At 38.4% G+C, this 24,133-nt stretch overlaps 1 long non-coding RNA gene across 1 annotated transcript; it reads left to right on the top strand.

The window, feature by feature from the left end:
- The first annotated feature begins 6,252 nt into the window (after positions 1-6,252).
- Positions 6,253-22,796, top strand: LOC309619547. Its single transcript, XR_014239024.1, has 6 exons — positions 6,253-7,832; positions 9,283-9,513; positions 12,890-12,968; positions 15,926-16,024; positions 16,119-16,262; positions 21,977-22,796. It is a non-coding gene; the product is annotated as an uncharacterized lncRNA (long non-coding RNA).
- The last annotated feature ends 1,337 nt before the right edge of the window (positions 22,797-24,133 follow it).

Below are 24,133 nucleotides of genomic sequence, written 5' to 3'. Positions count from 1 at the left end.
AATCACATTAAGAGACAGGAACTCTCAGGTGGCAGCTGGAAGGGGTGCAGAATATTCCTCACAAGTACAGAATTGCTATCAGAGGTAGCTGGGAAGAATCCTGGTAGCTGGGCAGCCCCAGCTGTATTTCTTTTGTTTAGAATATTACAGAAGCAGGCAGAGGGAGACTAAGTACACTGGTGAGTACTGGCCTCAAACTTAGATTTAGACTGAGAGCTGGACTCACCACCTCCTCTCCACAGGTGGATCTGTGATGGGGCTTTTTTGTTTGTTTTGGTTTTTGTGCTCCTACAATTTTTTTATTGGAATATAGTTGATTTACAATGTTGTGTTAGTTTCAGGTGTACAGCAAAGTGATTCAGTTATACATACATATATATCTATTCTTTTTCAGATTCTTCTCCATTATAGGTTATTACAAGATATTGAATATAATTCCCTGTGCCATACAGTAGGTCCTTGTTATTTATCTATGTTATATATAGTTGTGTGTATATGTTAATTCCAAACTCCTGATTTATCCCTACCCCCTTTCCCCTTTGGTAACCATAAGTTTATTTTCTATGTCTGTGTGTCTATTTTTGTTTTGTAAGTAAGTTCATTTGTATCATTTTTTTTTTTAGATTCCACATATAAGTGATATCATGTGATATTTGTCTTTGTCTGTCTGGCTTACTTCATTTAGTATGATCATCTCTAGGTCCATGTGCTGGGATTTTTTTATCATCACTCAAATAGAGTGAGGCCAAAGGCAACCCATATACTCTAAATATTGATAAATGTTGTCTTAGAATTCATTCAAAAGATATCAAATGAGGCCTATAAACATATATCACAACAAAGAGAAGGGAGCAGCATACTGAAAACTTCAAGAATCCAAAAACCAGAAGAAACTTTCAGAAACTGTGCTGTCCTTAACAGAATACAGGAAGATACGGTCAGTATGAAATACAACAGAAATATCATAAAGAATAAATAGAGGAAGATGAAAAGACATCAGAATGAATTAAAAGGGTCAGGGATGAGATAAAAAGGGAAAACATGGAAACTAAAAACAAAATAGCAAAATATAATCTATAGACCAGAATTGATTGTGTAGAAAATTGAATAGGTAATACGAATGAAGCATATGGTAGACTGATCACGTTAATGACCCGAATTTAGAGTCTCCCTCTGCCTATGCCCTTTACCCTATAACTTTGGAGTTCCTTCCACTTTGACTTTGGGCTCAGCCGCGTGACTTGACAAAGAGACAGCAGCAAACTTGACCCATATAGAAGCTAGAAAAGTGCTTGAGCATTCTGTCTCCTCACCCTCTCCTCTGCCTTCGCCCTGAGTGTGTGCCTAGGCTAGCCTTCTGGAGGATGAGTGACCACATGGGGCAGAACCAAGCCATTCCCGCTAAAGATAGCCTCACCCAATGGCTATCATCCCTCCTGCTGACCACAGACACTTGAGCAAACCAAGCTATTAGCTGAGCCCAGCTCAGATGGGCAGAACCACCCAGCTGACCGATAGATTCTTGAGAAATAATAATACATGGTTATTGTTTTAAGCCATTTTGTTTTGAGGTGGTTTGTCATATAGCAGTAAATAACACAAGCTTGAGAAAGTATCCCAGAATTTAGGGGAAATAACAAAGAAACAGAGAATGTGGGTTTAGACAATAGAGGACATCCAATACATGGATAACTGGTATTCCTGCAGAAGACATCTGAATAAATCAAACAGAAGGAATTATCAAAAGCAAAGTAAAAAAAAAAAAAAAAATTTCCTGGGCTGAAGAAATCCTATGTAGTCAGGTTAAAAGTGTTCATGAAGTTTAAGATAAAATTTATTTTTAAAGGCTTATACCAAGACATCATCTAGCACATTCTGAATTACATGAATATTTTCTTCTGTAGTCTATTAATATGATAAATTACATTGATTGATTTTCAAATGTTAAAATACCTTTGCATTCCTGGATAAACCCCATTTGGTTGTCATGTATTACCATTTTTATATATTTCCAGGCTCAATTTGCTAATATTTTGCCCAGAATTTTTGTATTACATGTTCATGAGAGATACGGGTCTGTAGTTTTCTTGTAATATCTTTGCCTAGTTTTGGTATTAGAGTAATGCTGGCCTCATAAAACAAGTTGGGAAGTATTCCTCTTCTGTTTTCTGGAAGAGAATGTGTAGAGTTTGTATTATTTCCTTCTCAGGCATTTGGTAGAATTTGCCAGTGAAATCATTTGGGTCTGAAGTTTTATTTATGAGAAAGTTTTTATTTTATTTTATTTTACTACGAATTCAATGTATTCAATAGATATAGGACTATTTCATGTCATCTATTTTCTTGAGTGATTTTTTGTTTTTATCTTTCAAGGAATTGGTTGATTTTATCTAAATTGTCATATATATGAGCATAGAAGTTTTCATAGTATTTCCTTATTATCCTTTTAATATCTGTAGGTTCTGTAGTGATAATGGTAATTTGTGACTTCTCTTTTTTTTTCCCCCTTGGTCAGTGTGGCTAAAGGTTTTTCAAGTTTTTTCTTTCTCTTTCTTTCTTTCTTTTTTTTTTAAATTGTATCAAAGAACCAGCTTTTGATTTCATTGATTTCTCTATTGTTTTTGTTTCTGATTTTATTGCACTCAGGATTTATCTTTGTTACTCCCGTCTTCCTGATTGCTTTGGGTTTAATTTGATCTTCTTTTTCTAGTTTCATAGGGTGGAAGCTTACATTATTGTGTGCCATGGACTGAACATGTCCCTACACCAAATTCGTGTGTTGAAACCCTAAGCTCCAGTGTGATGGGATTTGCAGTTAGTGAGTAGGGTTAGATGAGATCATGAGGGTGAGGCCCTTATAAAAAGAAAGGGAGACATGGGATCCCTCTCTGAGAGCCATTGCCAAGAACCTGACCACGCTGGCCCCCTGATCTCAGACTTCCTGCCTCCAGAACTGTGAGAAATAAATGTTGTTGAAGCCATCCAGTCTATGGATATTTGTTATAGGCCAACTGACTGAGACTGTGGGAAACCTTTTTTTTTCCCACCCTAATATAAGCATTTAGTGCTATAAATTTCCCCCAAGCTGTTTTAGGTGCATTCTACAGATTTTGGTATGTTAACGTTTTATTTTCATGCAGTTCAAAATATTTTCTAATTACCTTTTAGACTTCTTCTTTGACCCATGGTTTATATATGTGTTGTTTAACATTTTGAGATTTTTCAGGTACCTATTATTGACTTTTGTTTTATTTTGTTATGGTCAAGGAACATGTTTAATATGATTTCAAATTTTAAAAATGTGCTAAAATTTGTTTTATGGCCAGAATATGGCGTATATTGATAAGGTTGCTTAAGAAAGAATAGGTTACAAAAAATATTAAAAACATAAAAAATTTAAAAAAGAAAGAATAGGTTATTACTTGCAGGCAAAAGCAACGTGGCTGAGATACCATTTCACCCTTAACTGATTAGAAGCAAAAACAAGGTGTAAGAAGTGGCCCCAAACAAATTACAACAAGAAATGCATATAGTTTAAGCTGTTATTATATTCTTTCTTATAAGTCAAAGATTTCCAGATTGAACAAAATATAAGGTCAGTCTATATTTTTTAAAATAAAAGACAGCTTAAAACAATGTGACCAAAGAAGTTTTCAGATAAAGGATAGGCAAACATAGCAGGCTAATACAAACAAAAATATAGCAAGGATTACAATAAATTATTTTACAAAATAGAATCCAAGCATTTAATGGGACTGAGAAAATATGCTCATCATAAACTTTTACATGTTGACTAGTAGAGCAGCACAATGTGTAAACTGACGAAAGCTTAATAGAAGTGTGACTGTTTCATAAACCTCTGAATATTTGACAGACCAAAGAGATGAGAAATATGAAGGGTAGGGAGCAGGGGGTGGCAAACTTTTTCTGTAAAGGGCCACATAATAAATATTTTAGGTATTGTGGGCCACATGCTGTCTCTGTCACAGATTCTCTTTTTTTTTTTTTTTTTTTTTACAACCCTTTAAAAATGTAAAAATCCTTCTTAGTTTGTAGGCTATTCAAAAACAAGCCACAGGCTGGATTTAACTTGTAGACCATAGTGGGCCAACCCCTGAAATGGAAAATTCAAATAACATATTTAATAAGGCAATTTATAATGAATTTTTAAAGTATACATCAAACTTTGTACCTTAGAGATGCTTTCTATGCTTGTACAACGAGAGCTGCTTTGGTTGCAAGTTTAGAAACTCTCTCGAATTAGCTTAACGTGGTAAAGGAGCCATGATGAGCATCTAAGGAGCCATAATCCAGCTGGCTTCAAGCTCCAGCCCTAGTCTGAGTGGCCATGACCAAGGGAACAGGTCTCACCCCCATGATGGAAAAAGGCATTATCCGAGAGGGGATTGCGAGTTGAGCAGATACTCAAAACATATCTGTGACACGACAGCCTTCGGAGAACAAGTGTGTGTCACACACACACACACAGGCACGCACGTACACAAATGCTCATTCCTCCAAGGATGGCTCTTCCTAAGGGGATCCTAGTTTCTCAGGTGTTTTTCAAATTGTGGGTTGTCACCTATTAATGGTAGAAGATTAATTTAGTGTGTTGTTTGGCACTTGAAAAAATGAAATAGAATAACAGAAAATATCAGCATATCTTTACCTGTAAGTTTAGGTGTTGTTTTGAGATTTTCAGCTTCTGTTTTATAGAAAAATATATATTTGTCTAAAAAGTTTACAAAACACTAAATTCTTGGTACAACCACAACTGTAGTCAGCCCCCGTCCTGAAGGAGGGAACCAACCCCATGTGGACTAAATTCTCAATTCACCCACCTCCCAGCACACATGCCAAAAAAGGGGGCTGTCTCGAAGTGTGAAACACTCACCCTGGGCTTCATTGTCTAACTGTATGAAGTTGAACATGGTCCCAGTGAATGGGAGATCATTAATCTTTTTCTGTGTTCTCCATGATTTTAAGTAATATTTACGCTATCTACTCCTAGAAAGTTTGAAGAGACTCAGCTGTTGGGCTGGCTGGAATATGTACCTGTTTCACTGACAGCTTTTAAATTTTTACTTGTTTTTTTATTTATTTGGTTGCACTGGGTCTTAGTTGCGGCGTGCACGTGGGATCTAGTTCCCTGACCAGAGGTCGAACCTGGGCCCCCTGCGTTGGGAGCATGGAGTCTTATCCACTGCGCCCCCAGGGAAGTCCCTGTCAGTTTTTTAAATAAATTTATTTATTTTACTTTTGACTGTGTTGGGTCTTTGTTGCTACGCGCGGGCTTTCTCTAGTTGCAGCAAGCGGGGGTTACTCTTCGTTGCGGTGCACGAGCTTCTCATTGTGGTGGCTTCTCTTGCTGCGGAGCACAGGCTCTAGGCGCGCGGGCTTCAGTAGTTGTGGCACACGGGCTCAGTAGTTGTGGCTCGCGGGCTCCAGAGCACAGGCTCAGTAGTTGTGGTGCATGGGCTCTGTTGCTCTGTGGCATGTGGGATCTTCCCGGACCAGGGCTCGAACCCATGTCCCCTGCATTGGCAGGCAGATTCTTAATCCCTGGCAGTTTTTTTAAATGACAGTTTCATCTCTTTCAAAGTTACTGCTCTGTTCAGTTCTACTACTCCTTGTTGCATTAATTTTGGTCATTTATGTAAAAATCATTTATTTTCTTCAACTTTTCAAATATATTAATGTTAATTTGTAGAAGGCCTTCTCTTATACTTATCAAATCTCTTCTACATGTCTCCTTTCTAATATTTAATGTTATATGTTTATTTTTCAGAACTGTACTTGCTAGAGGTATGTCTATTTTATTGTTGTTTGTTGTTGTCAGAGAAATGGCTCTTGAATTTAATTCTATCATTTTTGCATTTTTAAATTCATTATTTTAGCTCTTATCTTTCTCAATTTCTTCCTTCTGCTTTCCTCAGATTTAAAAAATACATATTTTTTTTGCTATTTCTTTACTAATTTCTTGAGGAGAATTCTTGATGTATTTATTTTAACTTTTTCCTAATTAATAACGAAGTCATTTCAAGTAATGAATTTTCTTAAATACCGTTTTGGCCTGATTCCATAATTGGAGTGTTTTAAATGATTTTTGACTGTTTTTCACGGAAGCTTCTATTTTAATTTTTAAAATTATTGTATTGTGACAACAGAAAGTGGCCTATATGATTCTGGCTTTTGAAAATTAATATGTGGAATTTAATTTTTTAAAAAATAATATAAATGAAGGCCTCCCTGGTGGCGCAGTGGTTAAGAATCCGGTGCCAATGGAGGGGCCACAGGTTCGAGCCCTGGTCCGGGAAGATCCCGCATGTGGGGAGCAACTAAGCCCATGCACTGCAGCTACTGAGCCTGCACCCTAGAGCCCACGAGCCACAACTACTGAGCCCGCGTGCTACAACTACTGAAGCCCGCGCACCTAGAGCCCATGCTCCACAGCAAAAGAAGCCGTGGTGATGAGAAGCCCGCGCACCGCAACGAAGAGTAGCCCCTGCTCACTGCAACTAGAGAAAGCCCCCGTGCAGCAATGAAGACCCAACACAGCCAAAAATAAATAAATAAATTTATATTAAAAACATATATATAAATGAACTTATTTACAAAACAGAAACAGACTCACAGATTTCGGAAACAAACTTATGGTTACCAAAGGGAAAATGTGAGGGGGAGGGATAAATTAGGAGTTTGGGATTGACATATACAAACTACTATATGTAAAATAGATAACCGACAAGGACTTACTGTATAGCACAGGGAACCCTACTCCATATTCTGTAACAACCTATATGGGAAGATAATCTGAAAAGGACTGAATATATGTATATGCATAACTGAATCACTTTTCTGTACACCTGAAACTAACACAATATTGAAAATCAACTAGGCTCCAATAAAATTTTCTTTTTAAATTAAATGGAGTTTTTATTTCTTATTAATACATGATAGATTTTTGTAAACATTTCACTAGACTCCTTCTGGAGCTGTCTGGCCAACTTGAACCCCTTCTTTGAGAATTGTCATCTACCCCCCAGGGTGGGTTTTCGTAGTATGTGACTTTGCTTTCCACTCCCATGCCACACCTGCTCCCACCTCCCCAAGAGCTAAATGAACACATCCAAGCTGGGCCAAACAAGTTTTTTCTCCCAGGAACTCGGTATTGAGGCTCAGTGACATATGGAGCTCTGCTCTCCTCTGGTTATTCCAACTGTGGGGAAACCTATATCCTACCTTGTGCATGAAAAAGTAAAGTGGGGAGAAAGAGAGGGAAGGAGGGGGGAGGGAGAGGTATGGGGGAAGGGCAGAAGACTGAATCCTTGGCTCCTGGCAACTCTCCAGCTTCCTGTTTTATTTTCTTCTTGAAGTGTGACTACATTTCAACCTCTGAGTTCCAAGAGATGCTCCTGTACACTAGAGTAAAGTCCTTTTCTTGGCCTAGGGCAGTTTGAGTGGATCTCTGTTCCCTGCGTAAGCAGGTATGAAGGATGTTTGGATGGAGAACTGAACTCAGTGTCTCTGTTCCCTTGGAAACGGTTTGTCCCACGAAGAAGTAAACATTCGCTTCCCTTCCAGGCAAGGGAGACCAGAGAATTATGATATCTCAATGCTGAGTCACTCCTCTTTGTCCACGAGGAAGGAAAACTGCTCAATGCTTCTTGACAATCAGGGCTTTTCCTAATCTAGAATCAAGAGCTCTTATGAAAGAAAAGGAGAGACCAGGCTTTTTTGGTGTGGAAAGGAGCTTGGCCTCAACACTGGAGGAGGCTGGGAAAGAAGTGGATGTGCATTCTGAAGACGAACTGTTTTCCAGGAGGTGCCAGGTGAGTGGGCAAGAGGAGGCCCTCTGTGGAGGCTGGCCTTGGGGTCCCCCAGCTGTGCTGGGCCAGAGTCCTCACTGACCCACTACCTGGCTTTTTAACCATTGACCGCACAAAGCTTTGTTCTTTTTAAAAAAATTTTTTTTAAATATTCATTTTATTTTTTAATTTTCCTTATTCCTTTGGCTGCATCGGGTCTTAGTTGCGGCACGCGGGATCTTCGTGGAGGCGCGTGGCATCTTTTTGTTATAACGCACGGTCTCTGTTGCGGTGCTTGGGCTTCTCTCTAGTTTCGGCCTTCAGGCTTTCTCTCTCTAGTTGTGGCGTACGGGCTCTCTCACTGAGGCGCGTGAGCTCAATAGTTGTGGCGCGCAGGCTTAGTTGCCCTGTGGCATGTGGGGTCTCAATTCCCCAACCGGGGCTGGAACCTGGGTCCCCTGCATTGGCAGGCAGATTCTTTACCACTGGACCACCAGGGAAGCCGCAAGCTTTACTCTTTTATTCACTTTTGCCCCCGTTTTTACTCCCTCTTTCCTAACCTGCATAGGCAAGCATCCTGATGTGTTTGAGATGCTAAGTATTTTTTTTATTTGCTCGTATGAAAACATTTACTGTTGTTTTATGTGCATGTGCATTTTGAGATATAATTCACGTCATATAATTCACCATTTTAGCATGTACAGTTCAGTGATTTTTGGCATAGTCACTGTGTTGTGTAAGCATTAGCACTACTGTGCATGTATAATTAATTTACATAAGGGTATTCTGTATTGTCATTCTGTTTCTTACTATTTTTGTAAGGCATCCACGCTGCTGCATGCACATCTGGTTCATTGCTTCTCACTGCTGCAGAGAACTCCCTAGTGTAATCTACCACATTTTTCTTATCCACTCCCTCTGCTATGGACACCTAGGTTAACTCCAAATCCCCCTCCAACCAATGCTTCAGTGAACATCCTCGTACCTGCCCCCTTGTGGGCGGGCGTGAGAATTGCTCTTCTGGAGGGGACTGGGTACAGGCTGAGCGACCACCTGATTCCACCAAGTACCACCGCATGGTTCTCTAGAATCACTGCAGCAAGCCACACTTCCATTGCTGTTCCCATAACCCCACGGGCTCCCAGCATCGTCAGCTTTCTGCTTTCTGCCCTTCTAGCCAGTATAAAGGGGTATATTCTTGTTTTGCCTCACTTCTCAATACCACTGACATCGTATGTATCTTCATATGCTGGTTAGCCTTCTGGGTTCTTCTTCTTGAATTGCCTGTTTTTTGTTGTTACTGTTGTTTGGATTTGCTTCTCTCTTTTTTCCCAATTGGACTTCCTTTTGTTTTTCTTTCCCTGTATCCTCTAGATAAGAGACCATGTTTGGTTTATATTCTGCAAATATCTTCTCCCAGTCTGATCCTGCTGTTATTTTTTTCCCCGTGGTCTCTCATTTTCCATGTGGTTAGAAAATTCAAGCCGCCTACACCCAGAGCCAGTGCCAGTGAAGTGAAGTCCACACCAGTTCATACCAGTTCACACCAGTGGAAACCTGACTCTGCCACAGACGCCCTCGCCTGCGACCACAGGGGTAGAGGGGCCCGGCCCCTGCCACAGGTGTGACCTGCTGTCCCCTGGTTCCACTGTGACAGCTTCTGGAATATTCCCTTACCCGCCTCCCAGCAACCGTAAAACCAAAGGTGACTTGGGCACCCTGTGAGGCAGTGAGGGTGGGGACCCCTCCCAAGGAGGGCAGGGGAGTGGGATGGGGAAGGGGCAGAGGGCTAAGCCCGAGGGGAATTTTGGGGAGGAACAGTAGGTTTTCTTTTTTTAAGTGCTTTTAAAATTTATTTACATTTATATTTATATTTATATTTATTTTTTGGCCGCACGGCATGCAGGATCTTAGTTCCCCCAACCAGGGATCAAACCTGTGCCCCCTGCAGTGTAAGTTCCGAATCTTAACAACTGGACCACCGGGGATGTCCTGGAACAGTAGGTTTTCAAATACAAAAAGGCTTTATCAGGGTAGAAATTGGTTTGGAGAGTTGGTCTGTAGGTAAAAGACCCTCAGGGAAAATGTGAAGTTGGGGCTCCTGAGTGTTACCCCATCCCAGGCAGGGAAGCTGGTCATCTGCGTAGTCAGGGAAGGAGGTCCTTGGGTCTCAGGCTCCCTGAAGTTAAGGCTTAAATCAGACTCAAAGTCTTGCATAAAATGTACCAGAAAAGTGACAAATTCCAGACCAATGTGGCTTGGCTGGAAACAAAACAAAGAAAGCCAAACATTTGAAAATACTGAAATCCAGTCTAATAATCACGCCGAATTGCAACAACTGAGTTCTGTACTTTACTCTCACCTCTAGTGCTGAGGGTTAAGCCCGTTGAGTTGGAGTCTGGTGATTGCAGTGGGGTGTGTGGGAGGATCCTGAACTGGGAGGAAACCCAAACTCCTGGGCTGCGCTGGGCGCTTCCCTCCAGGCACCGCTGCTGCGCCAGGGCGGACAGGTCTCCCTTCGCAGCCATTCTGGATGACAGGCTTGAAATGCACCATCAGTGGATGCTGATGCCATGGAAACCTCCCCAGTCCATTTTTCCTCTCCATAAGCTGAGACTAAGACGTTTAAAATGAGACAAGAAGGTGTGGTCCAGCTCCAGCTGTTTAGCTGACTGGTAGTTATTCATAGAACTGCCTGGCCCAGCACGACAAGATGCTAACCTCTGTATTGGGTTTTGGCAAGTCAAGCAATTAAAAATAACATTAAAAAAAAAAAAAGGTCATGAAGAACCTAGTGGCAAGATGGGAATACAAACACAGACCTACTAGAGAATGGACTTGAGGATATGGGGCGGGGGAAGGGTAAGATGTGACAAAGTGAGAGAGTGGCATGGACATATATACACTACCAAATGTAAAATAGATAGCTAGTGGGAAGCAGCCGCATAGCACAGGGAGATCAGCTCTGTGCTTTGTGACCACCTAGAGGGGTGGGATGGGGAGGGTGGGAGGGAGGGAGACGCAAGAGGGAAGAGATATGGGGACATATGTATATGTATAACTGATTCACTTTGTTATAAAGCAGAAACTAACACACCATTGTAAAGCTATTATACTCCAATAAAGATGTTAAAATAAATAAATAAATAAATAAAATTAAAAAATAACATTGTCAGGCAGCCTACTAAGGCTCCGTGTAGTTATGTCACCAGGCCAAGAAAAGTGTGTTAAGTGAGGGCCCATGGGTGACTCAGCACCCTGCGCCTGCTCTAGTGCACCCGTCTGAAGATGAGAACCACACAGAAAGAAGAAGAGCGGAGGGCCAGAGAGACAAATTAAGACATCATACGTATCCCCAAATTCAACCATGACGGAAGCAACTTCTGTCCATTCTGGTACTTTCATTTCTTGCTTAAGAAAGTTTCAGGAGGATTTCTCTTGTGCGTCACCAAAACATTCTGACTAATACAGGTGGTGTAAATGTAAGAAAGGAGAGAAAAATTTTCACTCGTTACATTAACTACCTGGAAAACCCCAGAGAATCAGCTGAAAACTTATTCAAGCAAATAAGAGTAAGGATGAATTTTTTAATTCAGTAAGTGGTGTTGGGATGTTAGATCCCTACTTCACACCAAAATACATTTCAGAAAGAAAAAAAAGATGTAATTAACCCATAAAAGAAATAGAAGAAAATATGGATACATTTTTATCTGATTTGGGAATAGGAAAAGCCTTTCTTACCATTCAAACCAAAGCAGAAGACAAAAAGGACAGACTTGTAAAAATTAACTCTTCTGTTTTAATAACAATAAAGCACAGAATGAAAAATCAATTAAGATAGGGAATTTGGCAGGAGGATCAGGGTTAGGGCTTCCAGGGGCCGTCTTTGGGGGAGGGGAAGATGATTGATTTGATTTGGGGAGTGTTGGTATTTGTGGGAACCGCTCTGTCAAAATGAACTAGAAATAGACACACGCGTCTAAAACTGAGGGTGACCCCAAAGTTAGAGACGTGTTTGGGACAATTCAGCATACAGATGATAGTTAAATGTACTAGAGTGGCTGGGATTACCCCAGAGTGAGAAAAGAAGTGGTCCCCAGAACCTGGCAGGACACTGACATTTAAAACCCAGGAGGATTCTTAGGTCCTTCAGGGCAGGAGGTGCTCCAGGTCTGAGTTATCCTTGTGGCCCGGATATTACCTAGCACCGTGCCAGGTACATACTGGATATTCTATACACACCCTTTTTTTTCTTTTTTTTAAACATCTTTATTGGAGTACAATTGCTTTGCAATTCTGTGTTAGTTTCTGTTTTATAACAAAGTGAATCAGCTATACATATACTTATATCCCCATATATATCTCCTCCCTCTTGCGTCTCCCTCCCATCCTCCCTATCCCACCCCTCTAGGTGGTCACAAAGCACTGAGCTGATCTCCCTGTGCTATGCGGCTGCTTCCCACTAGCTATCTATTTTACATTTGGTAGTGTATATATGTCCATGCCACTCTCTCACTTCTATACACACCCTTTTGATTGTTTCCGTTTGTTTCTTAAATTTAATTCATTTAAAAATAGGTCAATTCATATGATTCAAAATTCAATGAGTGTGAAAGGATATCTTCTTGGTATCCCTGTCCCTCAGCCACTATTTTTCCTCCCTGTAATCAATGAAAATCAACACCTTCTTGCATATCATTTCAGAGATAGTTTATGCGTATGCGAGCAAAAAATATATATATATATGCACACACACACACATATGTATATAAACTCTCTTGTTTCAACTCCTTTTTTCAATTGACACAATATTTCAGAGATTGTGTCATGTCAATAAATCAAGAGTTTTTTCATTCTTTTTATGACTGTACAGTATTTCCATCTCTAGATTACCATAATTTGTTTAACCAGACCCTTTGTGATAGCTATAAACGTTATTTACAATATTTTGCTTTCACTAACAATGCCGGAATAGAGAATTTTGATTGCGTGTCATCCGACGGTGGTGGTTTTGAAATGTGTCACCTTGATTAGGCTGAACCGTGGGCTTCACAATTCCCTGTCATGTATGTTTCCTGCAGGGTGGATCACAAGACATTTTGGTCACATGAGATTGGAGGACAGATGTAAAGATGCAACTGCTTGTTTTGACCTTGGAAGGTGAGGGCAGGACCACCGTGTGCTTTTGTAGCTCACAAGACTTGTGGCTCATCTGTGGGCTGACCTCCTCGGAGTGAAGAGGTGGGCTGTAGCCACTCTCAGCTTAGAAAAAATTCTGTCATGTTTTCTCATCTGCTTTTACAGCTTGCTTTTCTGTATTTAAATATGTAGCCCCTTTGGAATTTGTCCATTTGTTTACCCAGTAGTTCCAAGGCCATTTGTTGAATACTCTGTATTTTCCCCATTGATTTTAATGCCATCTTCACCATATTATACATATTATATTATACTATACATTCCTATATGTATTTGGGTCTGTTTCTAAACTTTCTCATCCTTTCTACTGATTTGTGTATAACAATTTACTTATTGAAATTTACAACATTAAAAAATATCTAATTGGTCCAATCCCCCTTAATTATTGTTTTTCAAAATGTTAGTGGCAAATCTTGTTTTTTCCTTCCCGTTTTATTGGGATGTAATTGACATGCAGCTGTATATTTATGTACAGCATAATGATTCGACTCATATACATCATGCAATGATGACCACGGTAAGTTTAGTGAACATCTATCATCTCATATAGATACAAAATAAAAGAAAAAGAAAAAACTTTTTTCCTTGTGATGAGAACTCTTAGGATTTACTTTCCTAATGACTTTCATATATAACATACAGCAGTGCTAATTATATTTATCATGTGTTTCATTACACCCCTAGTACTTATTTATCTTATAACTGGAAGTCTGTACTTTGGACTGCCTTCATCCAATTTCCCCTCCCCCAACTAGTAGCCAGAAATCTGATCTCTTTTTCTCTGAGTCTGTTTGTTTTGATGTGTAATTGACCTATGACACTATGTTAGTTCCTGTTGTACAACATAGTGATTTAATATTTCTATACATTTCAAATGATCACCATAAGTCTAGTTACCATCTGTCACCACACAAAGATATCACATAGTTGTTGGCTATATTCCCCACACTGTACACTTCATACCCTTCACTCCTTTACTTTGTAACTGAAGTTTGAACCCTCATCGATTTCTTTCCTCCCCCTTCCCCTCTGGCAACCACCTGTTTGCTCTCTATATCTATTGCTCTGCTTCTGTTTGTTCATTTGTTTTGCTTTTTAGATGCCACATATAGGTGAAATCATAATGGTATTTGTTTTTCTCTTTTATACAAGGTTTAGACTCAACTTCTCGAATTTAAAAATACATTTAAAAATTTTATTGGAATTATGTTAAATTTATAGAGACTTGATATCTGTATGATATTGAGTCTTCCCAGCTAAGAACAGTACACTTTTCACTTGGTCAGCTTTTCCTTTGTGTCCAAAAGTAAATTAAAAAATTTTCTTTGTAGAAACTGCACATTTATTGGTAAGTTTAGTTCTACCTATTTTATCTTTTTGTGGGACAATTGAAATGTCTGTCTTTTCTTTCATTATATTTTCCTCCAATGGGCTATAATTGATACATTTTTTTCCCCCAGTTGGGCTCTTAGGCGGGACCCACCTGAAGTGTTCCAGCCTAGTAATCATTGCTTTTTCTTTTTTTTTTTTTTTCTTGGTAAGTTTCCTAGGCAGCCTTGAGAACAGTAAGTTAATACTACAGCTCTCTTGCAAATTTCTCTCTTAGCCACTCAGTTTCAAAATTCCTCAGCAAGGTCACAGATGGTGTCCCTCTTTGCTGGTATTTTAGTCAAATCAAGGTTTTTGTTTGTGCTTTTTTTCTTCAAGCCAAATAGTGGAGATATTTTTGGTAAAACTGGAGTTTGATCTCATCAAGTCTCCAGGCCAAGCACTCAGGAAGCAGGCCAGCAGCGCTGTTATCTGTTCCGAGGACCCCACTGGTGTGGATGATTGTATGTCTGTAGAAATTGCTAAGGCCATGTTTTCATGCCCTCTTGTGAACTGATACAACTCTGCAGTGCTGGGAGTATAAAAATCACTATGCTTTCAGCATATTAATTCATTACAAATGGTTAGAACAGCAAGGGATTTTTGAGATCAGGCATCTAGTCTAAAGCTTTCATCTTATAGATGAAGAAGGCCAAGGTAGTTGAAAAGTGATGAATTAAAATTGCAGACTTTGGATGCCAGAGTGGGTGCCGTCTCTTCCAACTTACACTGTCTTTTCTCCTTTAACTTAAAATGTCTCAACACTTCAGAGGAGCACCTACAATAGCCACTGTTTCCACCATAAGCACCAGAGTGAAAACACCTGGTCAAGACATCCCACCTTCACTGATATTCAGGCCAGGAGCTGTGTTTGACCCTGTTTGTCCATCTCCAGACCTTTGTGCTAATCCAGCAGTTCTCAGAATGTGGTCTTGGGACCCCTCTGAGATCGCAAGACCCTTTCAGGAAGTTTTCAAGGTTGAAACTATTCTTATAATAATATTACAACATTATTTGCCTTTTGCTCTCATTTGCTCAGGAATGTTTTCCAGAATTTTCCAAGAAAGTATACTTAGGATATAAATATGTGCATTTTCAGACATTAAGTTTGTTCTCAGTACTTTTGCTGAGCTCTTACTACTTCAGTTATACTTGCTATAATGTCTTTAATCTCATTATTGTCAAAACGATTGTTATTTTGAAATCCTGAAGTTTGTCTCCAGCCTACGTGGAAACGAAGTAAGCACATTTTGTTGTCTTGATTTGCAATCATTTTCTTTTTGAGATTTTTAAAAATCGAAGTATAATTAATGTACAATATTACAAAAGTTACAGGTGAACAATGTAGTGATTCATAACTTTTAAAGGTTAGACTCCATTTATAGTTACTGTAAAATATTGGCTATATTGCAATCATATTTTTAAATATTAAAAACTTTTCTAAAATTTTAAACATTTTGTAAAACTTTTGAAATTTAATAAAATTGTATTCTAAAATAAAATTTATTTAATATATCTTTCTTATTTTTAAGGGTGAATGGTTACTTTCTCAGCCCACAGCTTCACCATCGGCATATAGTCATCTCTCTGGCTCAGAAGGCAGGAACTTTCAAAGAAGAAGGGTGAAATTGTGAATAAGAAATAAAAATATGGTGAATATTACCTTTTCCTTGGTTGTATACATGTTAATAATTTATTATTATTTCTGAAAGTATTACGGTGAGTGACTTCTGGTTTCTGGTCCAGCATGATCTTAGAAGTGATCACACCATCCTAACAACAAGAACAAAGCTGAACAAACTGAAAAATCAGCAACTCTTCTTAGATCTGTCGTCAGAGCAGTGAAGTCACAGGGCAAACGGCTGTCCAGAAATTTAAAGAGACAAACAGGTAAATGGAGAGAATCACGATTTACCAGATCTGAAACCCCCTGGCAGAAAACTCCGTGGGAACCAGTGCCCAGGTAGGGAAACCTGAACTGTAATTGATGAATTGCTAGAGACTCAGAGGGGACAGTCTGAGAGTTAAAAACTGCAGGAGGATCCAGTCATAGGGGGTCCCCACGATTTTGTGTTTTACCTCTAGGAGCTCACAGGGAATATCAGAAAAAAATTCCCTTGTGCTTCCACCAGGGGGAAGGGAAAAGTAACCATTTTGAAAAACCCAGAGAATTCTGTTCTTCTTAACATGGTCTGCCCTTGGGAGAAACTATTTATCCAGAGCCTAACCTGCTAGGGCTTTATCAGAGCCTAGCTGACCGTGGGGAAGGGAAATACCCAACTGCAGCCCCCTCTTGCTTTCCACATGGGGAAGAAAAACTTCCAACTCCAGCCCCCTCTACCCATCCTCTCCCACCAAAGACAAGGAGAGGAACTGAGAAGCACCGGGGTTGTTCACAGAGGCTCAAAAGACTGAGACCTAATCATAGGGCTATAGAATGCTACCCCGCCGCCACACTTACCGTTCCTTTACTAAAGCCCTGTTTACTGCGATACCTTTTATTCAGTACATCGTGTCCACCTTTCAACAAAAAATTACAATGTGTACTAAAAGGCAAAAAACACAGTTTGAAGGGACCAGAACCAGAGTCAGATATGGGAGGAATGTTGGAATTACCAAGAATTTTTTTAAACTGTGATGAAAATGCTAGGAACTTTAATGGAAAAAGCAGACAACATGCAAGACATGGTGGATAATGTAAAAAGAGAGATGAAAATTCTAAAAAAAAAAAAAAAAGCCCAAGATCAAAACCACTGTAATAGACGTGCAGGATGCCATTGATAGGCTCTTTAATAGACCAGACACGGCTAGGAAAGAATCTCTACACTTGAGGATATTACAACAGAAACTTCCAAAAATGAACAACAAAGAGAAAAAAGACTGAAAAAAACAGAATATCCAAGAACTGTGAGACAACTACAAAAGGCATAACATATGTATGTATCGTGGGAATGCCAGAAGGAGAAGAAAGAGAGAAAGGAACAGAACCAATATTTGAAGTAATAATGACTGAGAATTACTTCAAATTAATGTCAGACACCAAAACACAAATCCAGGAAGCTCAGAGAACACCAAGCGGAATAAATGCCCCCAAACTACACATAGGCATATCATATTCAAACTGCAGAAAATCAAAGATAAAGAAAAAATCTTGAAAGAAGGTAGAAGATAAAAAAGCTTATCTATAGAGGAACAAAAATAAGAATTACATCTGGCTTCACCTCAGGAACCATGCAAACAAGAAGAGAGTGGAGTAAAATATTAAAGTGTTGAGAGAAAAGAAAACCCACCAACCAAGAATACTGTACCCTGTGAAATTATCCTTCAAAAGTAAGAGAGAAATAAAGACTTTCTCAGATAAAAATTGGGGAAATTTGTTTCCAGTAGACCTGCCTTGCAAGAAATGTTAAAAGAAGTTCTTAATGTAGAAGGAAATTGATATAGATGAAAAACTCAGATCTAGATAAAGAAGAGCATTGGAGAAGGAATAAGTGAAAGCACAATTAAAACTTTATTTTTCTTAATTGATCTAACAGATGACAGTTTGTTCAAAATAACAGTACCAAAATGTATTCAGTTATGTATGCTTATATGCATAATATAACACTCCTTTGTCAGAAATGGACTCCAGCAGGGAGAAAATCACTAAGGATACAGTTGAACTCAGCACCATCAATCAAATGGGTATAACTGACATCTATAGACTGCTTCACCCAACAACAGCAAGTTACACATTTTTCTCAAGTTCACATGAAACATTCAGCAAGATAAACCACATTCTGGGCCATAAAACACACCTTAACAAATTTAAAAGAACAGAAATCATACAATGTGTACTCTCAGACCACAGTGGAATTAAGCTAGAAATCAGTAGCAGGAAGATAGATGAAAAAATCCCCAAACTCTTGGAGATTAAACAATACACGGGTCAAAGAAGAAATCTCAAGAGAAAATTTTAAATTTTGAACTAAATAAAAAATAAAACATTAAAATTTTAATATACTGTGAAAGCAGTGCTTAAAGGGAACATTATAGCATTGAACACATATTAGAAAAGAAGAGATTTCTAAAACCAATCATTTAAGCTTCTCCTTTAGGAAACTAGAAAAAGAAGAGCAAATTAAATCCAAGGTAAGCAGAAGAAAAGAAATAATAAAAATTAGAACAGAAATTAATGAAATTCAAAACAGGAAATCAGGAGAGAAAAATCAATAAAACCTAAAGCTGGTTCTTTGGAAAGATCAATAAAGTGGATAAACTTCTTGCCAGGCTAACTAAGAAAAAAGTGAGGACACAAATTATTAATAACTGAAAGAAAAGAGGAGACATTACTAAAGATTTCATGGACATTAAAAAGAATAATAAAGGAATATTATGAATAAATCTGTGCCTACAAATTTGATAACCTAGATGAAATGGACCAATTCCTTGAAAGACACAATCTGCCAAAACTCATGCAGAAGAAATAGGCCACCTGATAGGCCTATGTCTATTAAGGAAATCAAATCAATAATTAATGATCTTCCAAAACAGAAAGCACCAGGTCCAGATGGGTTCACTGGTGAATTCTACCACACATTTAACGAATAAATTATACTAATTGCTTACAATCTCTTTCAGAGGACAGAAGCAGAGGAAATATTTCCTAATGTATTCTATGAGGCCAGAATTACCCAAATACCAAAACCATCACATGGCTAAAAAACAAAAATCACAAGATCATATCAATAAATGCAAAAAGCATTTAACAAAATCCATTCCCATTCATGATAAAAAAAAACTCTCAGTAAACTAGGAATAGAGGGGAACTGCCTTGGCTTGATAAAAAAATATCTACAAAGAACCTACAGCTAACATCATACTTGATGGTGAGAAACTCAAAGCTTTCCCACTAAGATCAGGAATAAGGCAAAGACATTGCCTCTTATCACTGCTTTTTAAACATCATACTGGAAATCCTAGCTAAGCAATAAGACAAGAAATGGAAAATAAAAGGTATGCAGATTGAGAAGGAAGAAATTAAAGTGTCTTTGTTCACAGATGACATGATCGTCTACATAAACAATGTGAAAGAATCAACAAAAAACTCCTGGAACTAAAAAGTGATTATAGTAAGGTTGCCGGATACAGGGTAACTGTACAAAAGCCAAGTGCTTTCCTACATACCAACAACGAAGAAGTGGAATTTGAAATTAAAGCACATTACCATTTACATTAGCACCCAAAAATAAAATTTTAGGTATAAATCTAACAAAATATATTCAAGATCTATTTGAGGAAAACTACAAAACTCTGATGAAAGATATCAAAAATGAACTAGAAAAAAACAGAGATAGTCTGTGTTCATGGATAGGAAAACTCAATGTTGTCAAGATATCTTCCCAATTTGATCTACAGATTCAGTGCAACCCCAATCAAAGTTCCAGCAAGTTATTTTGTGGATATTGACAAACTGATTCTAAAGTTCATATAGAGAGACAAAAGTCCCAGAAGAGCCAACTCAATATTGAAGAAGAACAAGAAAGTCAGACTGACATTACATTATTTTAAGTTTTACTATAAAGCTTCAGTATTCAAGACTGTGTGATTATTGGTGAAAGAATAAGCAAATAAATCAATAGCATAGAACAGCAGCCCAGAAGTTGACTCGCATAAATATGGTCAACTGGTCGGTGAAGAAGCAAGGCATTACAATGAAGCAAATATAGTCTCTTCAACAAATGATGCTGGAACAAATGGACACCCACATGCAAAAAAAAAAAAAAGAAAAAAAGAATCTAGATACAGACCTCACACCCTTCACAAAAATTAACTCATAATGGAGCATAGTCCTAAATGTATCATACAAAACTGTAAAACTCGTAGACATACCATAGGAGAAAACCCAATGACCTTGGGTATGGTGATGACTTTTTAGAGACAACACCAAAGACATGATTTATGAAAGAACTAATTGATAAGCTGGACTTCATTAAAGTTAAAAACTTCTGCTCTGTGAAAGACACTGTTAAGAGAATAAGACAGGCCACAAACTAAAAGAAAATATATGCAAATGACACATCTGATAAAGGACTGTTCTCCAAAATATACAAAGAACTCTTAACACTCAACAATAAGAAAACAAACAACCCGATTTAAAAATGGGCAAAAGACCTGAACAGACACCTCCACTAAAGAAGATATACAGATGGCAAGTAAGCACATAAAAAGATGTTCAACATCATATGTTATTAGGGAATTACAAATTAAAACAACAGTGAGTTACCACTATAAACCTGTTATAATGGCCAAAATCCAAAAGACAACAAATGCTGGCAAAGACGTTGAGCAACAGGAACTCCCGTTCACTGCTGGTGGAAATGCAACATGGTACAGCCACTTTGGAGGACAGTTTGGCAGTTTCTTATAAAACTAAACATACTCTTACCACATAATCCAACAGTCGCACCCCTTGGTATTTATCCTAATGGATTGAAAACTTATGTCCACATGAAAACCTTCACATGGATGTTTATAGCAGCTTTATTCATAAGTGCCAAAACTTGGAAGCAACCAAGATGTCCTTCAGTAGGGGACTGGATAAACAAACTGTGGTACACCCAGACAATGGAGTATTATTCAGGGCTAAAAAGAAATGAGCTGTCAAGTCCTGAAAAGACATGCAGGAAACTTAAATGCATATTACTAAGTGAAAGAAGCCAATCTGAAAAGTCTACAAACTGTATGATTCCAACTATATGACATTCTGGAAAAGGCAAAACTATGGAGACAGTAAAAAGATCACTGGTTGCCAGGAGTGAAGGGGAGCAGAGGAATGAATTAGCAGAGCACAGAGGATTTTTAGGACAGAGAGACTATTCTGTATGTTACTACAGTGGTGGATGCATGTCATTTACATTTATCAAGATCCATACGATGTACAGCACCAAGAGTAAACCCTAATGTAAATTATGGACCTTGGGTGATAATGATGTGTCTACATAGGTTCATTGGTTGTAACGCACATCCACTCTAGTTCAAGATGTAGATAGTGGAGGAGGTTGAGTGTGTGTGGATGTGGTGTATATAGGAACTCTCTATAATTTCTGCTCAAGTTTGCTGTGAACCTAAAATCGCTCTAAAACATAAAGTTTATTAATTAAAGGAAAGAGTATTATGATGCCAATTAAGTTGTAGTATCACTTGGAGACCAGTCACTCAGCATTTACAGAAAAAGGAATTGAACATTTTAAATGGAGATGTGATGAGCTCTTTAAAAGTGAAAAGTTATTTGTTACAGATTTTCACATTAGAAATGAGAAAACCTCCAAAACAACCTACAGGGTAAGTTATCTTACTATGTTGGCTGAAGAAGTGCACACCATAGCTGAAAGGCTTACAAAAGGTTTACAGTTGACAATGCTGATTGCCTGCAGAATGAAGTCCATAAAGAAATCATGGTAGTGCCACTTTCCAATGACACAGTAACTAGTTACATTAAAGTTTGGGCTACTGATGTGATAAATGAATTCTCATGTGCAGAAATTGTACTTTTGCTTTATCAATGGGACAAATCTATAGATGTGTCTGGGTTTGCTGTTTTGCATGTTTTAATCCATTATCAGCTCCAGCTAATAAACATTGAAGATCTTTCATGGGAACACGTGGCAACAAACACAAAGAGCTGAAGAACTTTTCTGACAACAAACTTGTTGCTTGGCAAGAAACACGAAACGTTGAATACCTTTTTTGAGGCTCATCATGGTTTATCCTGGAACAAGTCTGTTGACATTTGCACAGATGACACAAAAGCCAAGGTGAGTAAAACTACTGGCACCTTAGCACGAATCGAGGCAGTGGCATTAAATTGTACTGTCTTTGTATTCTTCACCACGCAGTTAAAAAACAAAACAAAACAGTTTCACTTAGGAAAGTCCTTGATAAACCTGTAAAACTTGTTAATCTCATCAGACCTCAACTCCTTGAATGCACATCGTTTTCGTATTTCTCCCCAACAAAATGGGGAGCACTTGTGTTGCAAAGTGAAGTATGGCGTTTGTCTCAAAGAAAAGCTCCTGTCAACTGCTTCATTTGTGATCTGAGCAAGCTACTTTTGTCATGGAACACCATTTTTACTTGAAAGAACAGCAGGAGGACAAATCATGATTATTCAGACTTGGGTATTTGGCTGACATTGTGTTGGAAATAAAGAGTGAGCCCTTTATTTCAAGGAAAACATTGACACTTCTTTTCTTGCCAATGATAAGACTGAACGTTTAGGGGAAAATTAGAATACTGTAAAACTTGAATTCACCACCATATGTTTGACAGCTTCCGGATACTTTCTTTATATGTTATGTGATGACATTAATGAATTATTTTGTATTGTTTGAAGTATGTCAACATTGAGAAGATCTGCATAACTCAGTAAACCAATATTTTCCGTGTGAAGTTACAAAGATATTCATGAGTAAAATATCCATTCAAAGTGTCAAATAGACTGATGGATTTTAATGTAAGCATTAAGATGGTATGGTGTGATGAATTGGGAGACTGGGATTGACATATATACACTAATATGTATAAAATGGATAACTAATAAGAACCTGCTGTATAAAAAAATAAATTAAATAAAATTAAAAAATTAAAAAAAAAGATATTATAAAAGTTTCATTAGTTTAGTTTCTGATTCCACATTGTAAGTAACCTTTAAATGCTATCATTTGTCGAGTTTTGGTGTAGCATCAAAGAATATCCATAATTATCTGAAAAAACTATTAAAATACTCCTCCCTTTCTTGTTTATCTGTATGAAGCTAGATTTTCTTCATATACTTCAACCAACACAACACAACAGATTGAATGCAGAAGCAGATATGAGAGCTGTCTTTTATTAACTCAGACATTAAAGAGATTTGTAAAAAATGTAAAACAACTAAATTTTGTTTTGGAAAATATAGTTTCAAGTATAGCTTAAGAAATGTCCTTGTCTTATAATATAATGGGATTATTATTTTATTAAGGAACAAATACATACCAAACATGGGAGAATTACTGTGCTACTCTATTCCTCTGCACAGCACTTATCACATACCTACCAATCCAATAAAATTGGTCATGAATACTCAAGGCTGTTTGAATTGCCTAAGCTTTCCTCATTTACTCACACTAGTCCTTATTCTGGCTCCACCTCTAGCCGATTCCAAACTTTTGGCCCCATTTTCTACCGCCCAACTCTGAACACACCTGTGGCAGCCACCCCCCACCTCCCTCCATCTAACAGAACCCAGTTTTGTTTCCCCCTCCTCTGAGTGGCCTTGACCTTCAGAGCAGTCCAGGGCCCTCTCCAGCCCCAAGGGGGCACCTTAGTTTCGTCTAACCCAATATGGCTGTCTCATTCCCTTTGCAAAATCATTGGTTTCAGCGTGGCTGTGAGACCATGAGATGTGAGAAATCTTCTGAGGACCCTGGGAAGGTTTCCTCAGTCTTAAAATGGGACATAAGACAGGGTTGATTCCCTCCTTCTGCCTGGATATTGTTGTTGATATATGAAGCCCAGAACCACTGCAGCCATTTGGGGCCCATGAGGAGAATCAGCCTAGCAAACAAGCCCGTGTGTGGAGGATGACTGAACATAAAGATAGAGGCGATTTGGCCCCTGATGACGTTGCTGTTCTATAAACGAGCCCTGCCGCTGCCCAGTCTCTAGAGCTCTAACTAGGAGCTCTTATATTTCCTATTGAGAATTTACCTTTTCTTTAGCTGAAAATATCCAGACCCCTC

The sequence above is a fragment of the Balaenoptera borealis genome (assembly GCF_965194805.1).
Source record: "Balaenoptera borealis genome assembly, chromosome: 21".
NCBI lineage: Eukaryota > Metazoa > Chordata > Mammalia > Artiodactyla > Balaenopteridae > Balaenoptera > Balaenoptera borealis.
This window is presented reverse-complemented; position numbering and strand designations above follow the sequence as displayed.